Below are 12,398 nucleotides of genomic sequence, written 5' to 3'. Positions count from 1 at the left end.
TAAGAGCAAGTCAGTAGGATATATAATGCATAGGGGTTGAAAGAAAGCCAAGTGTGAAAAACTGTGCGAATAAATAAAGAGGCAGTGACTCGGTCTAACCCAATAAACTAAAGGGGGCTTCACAGACAAGGTGACAAAAGAGTGTGTGAGTGACTGAATGAATATATGGATTTACATTGCTCTAATACTTGATTGCACAAATCTTCTCATTCTGAATGCTTGGAAATATGCAAGAACTATAGAGTGCATATTGCTCTTTGGGAGGTGAGACATAACTTGGTTCTCTTTCTGGAATTTCGCTAGGTTTCTCCTTGCCATTCTACTTCCCAGCCTGCTTGGCTTCTGTACAGGAATGCTTGGCTCTTCCTGAGATATGGTGTATGATGGCAGGCCTTAAGAGTCTCTGTTGGGCAGGCATAGTTTCCGTTTATGTCTCCAGTCTTCCAAAGGGTTTTGAAGCTTCCAAAGGCTCTAAATCCAGGACCAGGCATTTTGAAATGGAATAAGGAGGCAGGAAGAAACCAAGTGAACTCTACCTCCCCTCCCGGTATCTCCTCAGTATGAGCTTTCAACAGGATGATGGCATTTAGGAGAGAGGAGCCACCCAACAAGAAACACAGAGTGATTCTTTTCTTCAATGTTGTAGGGTGGGGGTAGGGGAAGCTGGGAAGTAATGGGTTGCTTTGAATGCTTTGTGCTGGGAGTGGGTGATCCTCAAGGAGTTCAACCACTTTCCAAGTTGTTTTTAACTAAACTCTAGCCCCAGGGTTTAAGAAATCTCCCTCTCTAATTGATGTCTTTAGTCAGTGGCTGCTTATAATCAAGAAGATTGCACTTAAAAGGTATAAAGGCTGGTCTTATTATTGGCATCAGAAGATTTTGTTTTGTAATTAGAAGCCAGAGAGTCTAGGACCACTAGATCTCATATAGAGGGGACAGCAGATATTTTAGATCAGACTGCATACTCATCAAGAAAAACTGTGCTGTGCTGTTTGTAACAAGAAGTGCAATGGGCCTTTTATCTTCTAAGCTTCTGTCATTCCATTCCATTTGTTTTATAATGAAATTATTTCTTATGTTGAATATAGCCAATACATATTCAAAATAACCAATTAAATATTGGTTACATATATATTTAAAACTTATACTATATGTATAGGTAATATATATATTAAGCATTATTGAGCATCTAATATATGTCAGGCACTGTATAGAAAGCTTTGTAAACAATGGGGTTAGGATGTCTGGGTGACTCAGTGGGTTAAAGCCTCTACCTTCGGCTCAGGTCATGATCCCGGGATCCTGGGATTGAGCCCCACATTGGGCTCTCTGCTCCGCAGGGAGCCTGCTTTTTCCTCTCTCTCTCTGCCTGCCTCTCTGCCTACTTGTAATCTCTGTCTGTCAAATAAATAAATAAAATCTTAAAAAAAACACACAGACACAATGGGGTCTGAGGATACAGATCCAGGTAAACAGATTGTTGAATTTAAGGCATTATGATCAGGAAGGCATGGAGAAGACATATATCAGGGGTCAGCAAATTCTTCCATTAAAGGCTAGATAGAAAAATTTTAGACTTCATAGGCCATCTGGTCTCTGTCACAACCACTCAACCTTGCTCTTATAACATGAAATCAGTCACAGACAACACATAAATGACAAGCATGGCTATTTTCTAAGAAAACTTTACTTATGGCCACTGAAATTTGAATTTCATGTAATTTCTGTGTGTCACAAAAACTACTCTTTGTTTTGATTTTTTTCTCAACCATTAATAAATGTGCACACCATTTTTTAAAAAAGATTTTATTTATTTATTTGACACACACACACAGAGATCACAAGCAGGCAGAGAGCCAGGCAGAGAGAGAAGTGGGGAGAAGCAGGCTCCCTGCTGAGCAGAGAGCCTGATGCCGGGCTCCACCCAGGACCCTGAGATCGTGACCTGAGCCGAAGGCAGAGGCTTAACCCACTGAGCCACCCAGGCACCCCAATGTACACATCATTCTTAGCTCATAGGGCTTATAAGCAGAAATAGGCAAAGGAACAGATTTGGTTCATGGGCTGGAGTTTGCTGGCCTGTGACATGAGCTAATCTCTAGGACCATCTAATCACTGCTTGGGAAGTACCTGACCACGTGGAGTAGAGGGCAAATAGTGCATTTGTTTGTCTCAGGTGTGACAGAGAGGCATTAGAGTTGGTAAAATGTTTAAAGATTTAGAGTAGGACATTCTCTTTTCTCCAGTCTGATAGTAACAGTTCTAATGTGCAAAAACCTTCACATGAGGGAATTCTTTCTGAAGTTTAAACTCAATTCATTGTGTGAGAGATAAGGCTTTATCATCAAAATGAGACCAAACTCCAAACACTAGTGCATCTGAATTTTTTTTCTTTAGAACTTGATGGCATTGGAAGAGTTTAGTCACATATACAGATCCCAAATAGGAGAGCACTTTCTGGAGTGTGGGTTTCGATGAGTGCAGCCTTTGCCTATTAACGCATCAGTCTTATTGTTGTCACCGGGATAGAACCTTTGTCAAATTTAGAGTCCATCTTATACCAGAGTTTGATGATAAAATGAACTACTTTCAGAGACAGTATGTTCCCCATAGTGGAATTATATAAAGAGATGTAGATGTCGAGCTCACTTAGTGATAATGGGGAGAAGGTGATATGGGATATATATAACTTGAATTTATAAATTCTAAGACATTCAAAGATGTTGACTTTGTGGTACATGTCATCTTGTCTCAGCTGGAGAAACAACACGAAAAAAAGACAAATTAAAATGCATTATGTTCACTTATTCTTCTCCTACCCACTTAAGCCCCCATGTTGCATCACCACTTCCTCATATCAAGGAGATCATATGATAGTTGTCTTTCTCAGCTTGACTTATTTCGCTAAGCATGATAGTCAATTATCATATGGTTTCACTTATTTGTGGAGCATAACAAATAGCATGGAGGACATGGGGACTTAGAGTGGAGAAGGGAGTTGGGGGAAATTGGAAGGGGAGGTGAACCATGAGAGACTATGGACTCTGAAAAACAATCTGAGGGTTTTGAAGGGACGGGGGGTGGGAGGTTGGGGTACCAGGTGGTGGGTATTATAGAGGGCACGGATTGCATGGAGCACGGGGTGTGGTGCAAAAATAATGAATACTGTTATGCTGGAAATAAAAAAAAAATGCATTATGTTGTCATGCACAATATTTTACATTTCAGATCACATAGGTCCAACCTCACAACTTGGTAGACATAATTATCAAGACCCCAGTTCCCTGGGTCCCATGATGGGTAAATGATCACTAAGTGGGTAAGTATTTTATATCCAGGTTGAATTTTTCTCCGCCTCGAGAACAAAGCACCAGGCATTTTAGTAAGAGGGGATGAACAAGGGGGGGCGTTTCATTTCATTTTATAACCCAGTCTAATGTCCTTTCCCCTGTTGATTTCTGATCTTAGAAACCAAATCCTTGCTAAGGGGGATGAAGTCTGAAAGGGCAAAATTAAGCTAAGTTTTAGTTAAGTATGTCCCTGTGGGAAGAATTTAAATTAAAGCACAAGAAAAAGCTTTACAAACCAAGTGGTAAAGCCTCCCCCGACCTGGACTTTTAGGGTCCAACCCTAAGAACAAGGGCAGGTCCCCGAGGCAGCTCTCTCTTGCACTGGCTGGCTGAACTGCTGTGTCAGCAGCACCACGCATCGTTAGCCGACCTGGACAAGCTCCAGCTGCCTTCCTTTTGCACTCTCTCTGTACCTCTCACTTTAAAAAAGCTTTCATCAACATCATCCCCAACATCTTTTGTTTTCCCAGCTGGAGAAGACTTTCTTTCTGTTTGCATCCCATCTCTAGCTAACTAAGTTCTTTTGCCCTTAAGAACTGCAGCCATGAATCAAAGGGAATCATCACCTGTAAAGTCTAAATTGAATCTGAGTGCTCTGGGATTCTACATCCCATCTATCTTCTTGGAGCTGCCATATTTAGTTACCTTTTCCTATCCACTGTTGGTGGTCATTATCTTTCTCTCTTTCCATCCACCATATTAGAGACAAAATATAAAGATCCGTCCAGCAGTATTTTCTTCTGATTTAGCAGCACTACAGCATAATCTTCTCTTTGGTGAGTTTCCCAATCCCTCTGTCAAGCTGGGTGAGATACATGTCTAGCCTAGGCTGGGGTTATTTACTACATAAAATCATCTCCTGATCTAAGGTTTTCCCCAAATTCCCTGAAAATGGCTTTACAATAAATCCAGGAAAGAAAATCAGAGGGCTTTTTGTTTTGTTTTGTTTTTTTAAGGATTGATGCCTACTCCTCGTCCATAAAACCTCACACAGTATTCTTGGCTTTTACTGTCTTCATATATTTTAATCCTTATATCCAAAAACTACATGGAAGTCTAAAGAGTCATCCTCCTGCCTCTGGGGAGGAGACTCTGCTTTGATTTAAACATTGTAAAAGTGCAAAATTCTGCTATTTTACTCATGTACCCTGGTGCCTCAGGGATATTTCTTTACAATAATTTCTCATGACCATTTCTTGTTATTTTGGATAGTGGTAGAAATGGTAGATAGACTATCACCATTTTCTGAGAGACATAACTTGATGTAATGTAAATATTTTCTAGATAAGCTGCTTCCAAGCTGGGGGTGGGAGTTACTAACATTTTGTACCCTGCCAATTATAGCTAGCCTTTTTTTTTTTTTTTAAGATTTCATTTATTTGAGAGAGAGAGAGCATAAGTTGGGGGAGGGTAGGGGAGAAGGTCAGAGGGAGAGGGAAAAGCAGGCTCCCCACTCAGCAGAGAGCCCCATGTGGGGTTTCATCCCAGGACCCTGAAGATTATGACCTGAGTTGAAGGCAGATGCTTAACTGACTGAGGCCCCCAGACCCCCATAGCTAGCCTTCAATACTATGCCCCTTACCCTGCATATCATTTGTTTTTTCTTTTTAAACTTGGAAAATCCAATGTCCAGATTACAAAAGGAGGAAGCCCAGGGAATTGAACATAGTTCAATGTACATACATGCAAAATTGTTAGTGCATAATTTGTTGCCTGTTAAGAGAATTTAAATATCCGTGTGAGTGGGTTTTGAATGAGATTGAAAGCCCTTCCTGGTACATGGAAACTTTTCTGGGTTTATATTCTCCAATCAATTTTCAAGGCCTCATCTGGTCATTTTTAGAAACTAACTTCATAGTGCCAGGCTGAAAGTAGTGGTTCTGATTATGTAGAGAGACTTCCATTACCCTCTCAGATAATTTCTGAGCAACAAGGGGAGGGGAAAAGAAAAAAAAGTGAAGGGAAGTTGAAACCATCCTGCCCCTCTGAGCCAGTACACTTGGGAAAATTGCTAATTGCTAACATGATAATGACAATCTCTTTTACCTCTATGTACCTGAGTCTAGTGGGCATGCAGCTTTCACAGAGATCATTGAGCTAAAGCCTGAAGAGAGGTTATCAGACAAGACAATATAGCTCACAGGTGGTAAGACGCCATGGCCCTTCTCTTAACAGTGGCTGATATGTAGCTGGTACTCATGGGTATAGTTACACTGGTTGTTAAAATATAGAATAGGTCTATAATTAGTAAACAGCTGTTTCCTTGAGCCCATGGTTCCCCCACCCCTCCATTGCTATTCTAATTCCTCTAGCCTTTTCCTCAAAACTAGCCCTATGAGCAAGATTCCCCCATAATCCTTCAGCTATAGGCTAGTCTCTGACACAGCAGGAAGCTTTCAGGGCACTGCCCTAGCTTGGCAATGGCAGACATTCATATTGGTTTGTCAGTGTCTGTAGCGTATTTATCAGTGAAATATTTTAAACATCACTTGTACTCTTAGTTGTGAAACTTAGCTTCAACTGCTATGCTAGTATGTGACCCATCTCCTGTGATCTCTACCTGGTGAGTCTAAGAATCTCAGCATCTTAGAACAGTTAGGCTCTAAGAGCCCAACCATTCTCAGATGCATGATCTTTTCTTAAAAAACATTGGTCTTTGTTTAGGAATCAGCACCTGTTATAGGCTGAATTAGGTCCCCAGCCCACCAAATTTATATGTCAGTGTCCTAACCCAGTATGTCGAATGTGACATATTTGTGGCTAGGGTCTTTAAAGAGGTAATTAGGTTAAAATGAGGTTATTAAGGTGGGCCCTCTCAAATATGACTGGGGTCTTCCTTAAAGAGGAAATTTGGACACAGACATGTACAGAGAAAAGACCGTGGGAGACACATGGAGAAGATGGCCATCTACGATTCAAAGACAGAGGATGCAGAAGAAACCAAGCCTGCCAACGCCTTGATTTCAGACTTCTAGCATCCAGAACTGAGAGAAAATAAATCTGCGTTGTTTAAGCCACCCAGTCTGTGGTATTTTATTGTGGAAGCCCTAGAAAACTAATATAGTACATTAATCCATGTCATTAATCAATGCACTTGCTTTGCAGTATTATTATTATTATTATTGCAGTGCTCAGGGTAACCACACATGTTAATTTGCCAGGAGAGTTAACAAGTTTGTGCCTGCTGTCCTGGCATGATGTTCACAGTGGCCCCTTTGTCTCCCAAAAGTATCTCAGTTTGGACAACACATTGTGTGGTCATCCTAAATTTGTTTAACTCTTGGCTCCAATATTTGTAATTTTCTTTTGCATTCTCAGCTCCTCCTTGTCAAGTACTTGTCACTTCTTTCTTTAAGCCCTGATATTTGCTCTGCTCCTTTAGTACCCCTAAAATAGTCCAGTTCATGACATGGCCCAATAGGCAATGGTGTTATTCAGCAGATATGAAGGGTACTGAACAAATTTCTGTAGAGAGTTGTACAGAATGAACACTCTACTACTTTCCTCGAGGAGTGGTGAACCAATATGAAACACACATAAATTAGAGTCATCCTCTGCCATCTTATTTCTGTCTTACACAAACCATTATTTTATACTTGATTTATTTTTTGGAAAACGTTCTTAAATGCTGTTTAATCTCCCTATCCAGATTCATTGCACTGAATTTATGACAGGCTTCAGAATACAATTAATGCATACTTCTATCTCATCCCATCTTGTAGCTGGCTGTGGCAATATAATGCTTTTTGGCAAGCTGACATGAGGAGAGAAGAGAAGCTCTGTTCTCAAGGAAAATGTTAGTGATAAGTGAATTGGCAGCATTTCAAATGGTACTGGGAAGCTAGTTTATGGGTATGGTGGTCTTACCCATATATCTCCACTGAATCCCTGCAGTAAATACCCTCTCTTTCTTGCCTCTCATGTAAGACTAAAATAATAATAATTATAACAGTTGCATTAACAGCTTAAGAAATCATTCATCTACCAGGTCAAAACAAGCACCACATGCAAAGCCTGAAAGTTGTGACTGAATCAAGAAGGATCAGAAAACCAGTAGACATAAAATTCTTCCTTCTTTCTCTCCATGTTTGCTCTTTTTTCAGAGTAGAATAGCTTCATGAGGGACAGCATGGAAGATAGGGTTTAGGGGGCTCTCTCCTAAATCAAGTTCAGGATTTCTCAATGGTGACATATTACCTGTGGTTTATTTGGCTAATGAGGATATAGCCCAAGACTGAGTTCCCTCAGCTCCATCTCTAAAGAGCTTGTATGAATTTGAATTTGGATATAGGAACTCCTCTTCATGGACTTCAGTTTCACTGCCAGTACAGTGGGCACAATGACATTCAATGACCCATTTATGTGGGATATGTAAGTGTAGCCCAGGTAGCAGTGAGATTTGCTGTGCATATTCACATGGACCACAGGCCCCTGGATAGCCCTGTAGACATGTGTTGATGATTCTCCTGGCCAGTTTCCCACTGACAATATTTTCTTCATCTGTCCACATGTGGGTTTGGAAAACTTGTCCTTTTGAAATAAGGATTGGTGTTTCCAGCCCCAGGAAATAATTTATGTAATTATGGTGAGGGAGATGAACAGAGCACAGGATGGTTTCCAGCCTTTATGTCCTGTATTTTGTCAAGAGACATTCTGGCAAGCTTGCTTTTCTTTATAACATCTCTAGTAGAGAATTGAAGAAAACTGCTTCTCCAAATGTGTTTGAAAGGAAATGCTGTAATTGGATGTCATCACTGTCCATCACATTAGGAATAATAAAGGGAGGCAGGCCATTGGAATGGGAGAAGGAATGAGGAATGACCAGATCTTGTTTGTGGACAAAACTCTATCTGCCTCATCCAAGTCTTGATGGGATGTGTGTGGGGTCAGGGGAGCAATTCTCAAAACTCTGCTCAGAGCTCAGAGACATTTTGGAGTGCCATTGGAGAGCTTTTTCATTTTCTAAAAGAAAAGTCTTTTAGACTTATATCTGTTTTTAGAGCTATGTATCTTCCACTCACAGATTTATAAAACAAACAAACAAAAATAACCAAAAGGGAAAGAATATCTACTCATAAGTTTGAAGACCTGGCTTGGAAAAAAGTCTCTTCACTGAATTTTCTGTTTGTTTTTGCCAAACATACACTGAAACACCACTATGAGATGATCTCTTCAGGTGTCCAGAAATCCCACTCTCACAAAGGCTCGTGAATTGGCTCTGCTCTAGCTCCATTTAGCTTCAAGAAAAAGCAACCATTTTTCTGAGACAGTCCATTTTTTTCTCAACCAATGAAAGAACTATACCTTGTAAGAGTCTTTAACACAGAGATCATGGGGTTTAGAATTAAGGGCTTGACTTAACAGGCCATGACTTCCCCAGTGTTGTCAGGATGCAGCCATTCCCCACTTTCCATGTCCTTGAGATGGGATATTAGCCCTGCCTGCTCTGATTTTGCCTGGGTCTTTTGGGGTCCCTGGGATTTCTATACCATTGGGTAGGTCATATAGAAGGAAGGCATTCTTGTCTTTATCCTAGCTAACTTCTTCTTCTTCTCTTCCTTGCCTTGTTTCAGGAATGAACTGGCAATGTAACTGACACTAGTACTAACTCATTCAAAGATTGTATCTTGCCCCTTTTCACTGGGCCAGACATCCTTTTGGTTCTCAATGAATGACCCGGAATTGGATTGATTCAGTCCTGCCCTTGGGTTTAGGTCCTTCTCCTTGAGGCAACCTTTGACACTAGATACCATGGGGGAAATGGTAAGAGAGTCTGGGACAATGCAATTAAGTCCTTTGGCCAAAAAAAAGAGATGTGAATGGCCTCTGAACCATAGGGATGGGGTGAGAAAGCCATGATGATGGTCCAAGGAGACTGTTCAGAGGAAAACTCAGGATACTGCCACTCAAATCTTTCTAGCCATTCTCTGGAAAACTCCACATTTTCCCAGTAAAAGCTGATTTAAAAAAAAAAATTCCTAGGAAAAGAATGAAAAGAGCCTCTGTCACTTACATACTAAAAGAGTAATGGCTCTGACTCTAGGTGACAGGACATAGTCTCTTGCATAGAGTAGAAGAAGCAATCCTGGGAGCAGTAACTGCAGAGATATGGATGGGCAGCTTCTAAGAAGCAGAAAAGTGTGAACCACCCAGGACACACAGAAAGGGAGCACGACTAAGTATTTTGGAATTCAGAATTAGAATCCTACTCCACTCTGATCACCCAAAATTAAGTGATAGGAAAATAAGCATCGCACCACAATAGAGTTATTTGGTCTGACATCTGAGAATATATTCTGAATAGTATAGGTGTGTTTGTATAATATATTTATGTTATATCATACATGAATCACTCTTTTTAAAAAAGATTTTATTTGTGGAGGATAAGAAATAACATGGAGGACATGGGGAGATGGAGAGGAGAAGTGAGTTGGGGGAAACTGGAGCGGGGGACGAACCGTAAGAGACTGTGGACTCTGAGAAACAAACTGAGGGTTTTGGAGGGGAGGGGGGTGGGGTGTTGGGTGAGCCTGGTGGTGGGTATTATGGAGGGCACGCATTGCATGGAGCACTGGGTATGGTGCATAAACAATGAATTCTGGAACACTGAAAATAAAAATAAATAAATAAATAAATAAATAAATGATTTTATTTATTTATTTGACAGAGAGAGACACAGCAAAAGATGGGGAATGCAAGCAGGGAGAGTGGGAGAGGGAGAAGCAGGCTTCCCATAATGCAGGGAGCCTGATGCAGGGCTCAGTCCTAGGACCCTGGGATCATGACCCGGCTGAAGGCAGATGCTTAACAACTGAGCCACACAGACGCCCCTGTACATGAATCACCCTTAATATTTATTTTGTAAAATTCCAATTAGAAAAGATTTCAGTCCAAAACCGACCTACTTAAGGACATTTTCTTAAATTAATCTCATTTAATTTCCTATATGTAATAGGGATCGGTTAGTTTGTATTTTACTCTTTCATTCAAACTCACATTTAATGACAGTTGATAATTTTGATTCTATTTATTACTCTTGCCTTAGACTCCTCAGCAATACCATGGTCTTTGGGGTGTGACGAAAGGAGTAATACACAGCCAGGATGCTATGCGTCTTGGCTTCATCCTTTGAAGACAGTGCCCGATGTCTCTTTAGCTTATGATATATTTTGTATGACCTTGTTCCTCCTTACCCCAATTATTCTATTAATTCATTCATTCATTCATTCGTCCGTTCTATATCTATTTATTGAGCAGGTACTAAGGGTTTGATCCTCTATTTGGTGCCAAGGTTGTCATGGAGACTGATGAACGCAGTTACTTTTTTCTCCATGTGTTCAGCCCAGCTCTGTCCTAGCACCACTTTATAAGCCAGCCCCACCTGCTTTCTCCCAACTGTATTTCATAGTTCATGGGCTCAGTGAAGGCCATGCCTGGCTCTGCCAACACTGTATACACCTAGATGGGTCATGGGTTATTGATGCACATGTGGGCGTTATCTCATTCTCTGGACTTTAAATTATTTTTCTAAATTGGGGAAAAAAACTTCTTAAACTATCATATATGTTAGTTATCTTTATAATCAACTAGGTTGTAAGAAGTCTTACATCTACTGTAAAGAATTTCTTTTGATCCCTCCAGCACCCAATTTAAGGCTTTGGATAGTTAATATATGCTAGTTGAAAGAATGAATAAGTAAATGAATAAACCTCATCTATAATATCTGTGAGCCTGTAGTTAAAAATGCCATTTGAACACAATGAGGTTTTTCTTGAGAGGCTGTGAAAACGTGCATCAGTACCATTCTAGACTCTACTGGGGGCTCAAATTAAGGAGAAAAAATGTGTTGGAGTTAATTACCTTAATTTTTTCTTAAGCATCATTTTGGCTGCCAGATTCTGTGATATCAAAGACATGATAGACTAGAGGAGTCTGCAATGACAGATACAAGAACAGTGTCATAATTCTACTGCATCCTTTTTCTAAACAGCCTTCTGATATTGTAGTGTTCTATTCATGACACTCCATGGAATCTCCTGCTCCAAGATCCCAGAGTTTCCCTGAATTCTTGGAATAATTCTGTAATGTAGCTCTTGATACTGCAAGTCTGGGGCACTACTGTTCCATGCCTATATTTTTTTTTTTCAGGTAGATACATGGAGTTTCCTAGAAACAAAGAATTAAAGTGGAAGCTGAGACCTTACCTGAAGTTGGATGCTCCAGAAATCTAGAGAGATGTAAAACTAAATACTCCTGTGTATTAGTTAGGGTTCTCCAGAGAAACAGAACCAACAATATGAAAAGAGATTAATGGAAATTTATTATATATATCTAAATAACATGTATTTAGATATATATGTAAATTAGATTTGTGTGGAAATATAAAAGTGATTATAGTAAAAGATTTATTATAAGGAATTGGCTCATATGATTTTGGAGACTGGCAAATCCAAATCTGAAGTATGAGTCAGCAGCCTGGAGACCCAGGAGAACCAGAGGGGGTACAGATGAAATCCAAATGTGCTCTGCTAAAGAATTCTCTCTTGCTAGGGGAGGCTGGCCTACTTGTTCTATGAAGGCCTTCAACTGATTGGATAAGTCCCACCCACATTATGGAAGGCAATCTGTCACTAAAATCTTAATCCCACCCAAATACACCCTCCAAGTTGGCATATACAACTTGCCATCACACACTATGTAGTGCAAAACAAGATGCAAGTGTCAGAGATGGCTCTGGTGCCTGGCTGGCTTTTGCAGGTATCCAGGGTGCAGTGGGAGAGGAAGGCATGAAGACAGGACAAATGTGTGCAAGTATGCACAAGCTCAGTGCTGTTGTGAGGCTCAGTGTTTATGGACACCCTCAGCTTCAACTCTGGTGCAGACCTGGAAACTAGTTACTGAGGCCAACCCCAAACACCATAGCTTATTCCTGAGTGAGAGAATAAACCTGCATTTTGCTACTGCTTTCCTCTTGGGTTCCTAAGGGGTTGATGAGGATGTTAGGCAGAGATCTCAGTTTAAGTCTGCCTGAATGCACTCGATGACGGT

This window comes from Mustela erminea, chromosome 16, assembly GCF_009829155.1.
Source record: "Mustela erminea isolate mMusErm1 chromosome 16, mMusErm1.Pri, whole genome shotgun sequence".
In the NCBI taxonomy this organism is placed as follows: Eukaryota; Metazoa; Chordata; class Mammalia; order Carnivora; family Mustelidae; genus Mustela; species Mustela erminea.
The sequence above is the reverse complement of the archived record's forward strand: the minus strand, read 5'-3'. Positions refer to the sequence as shown.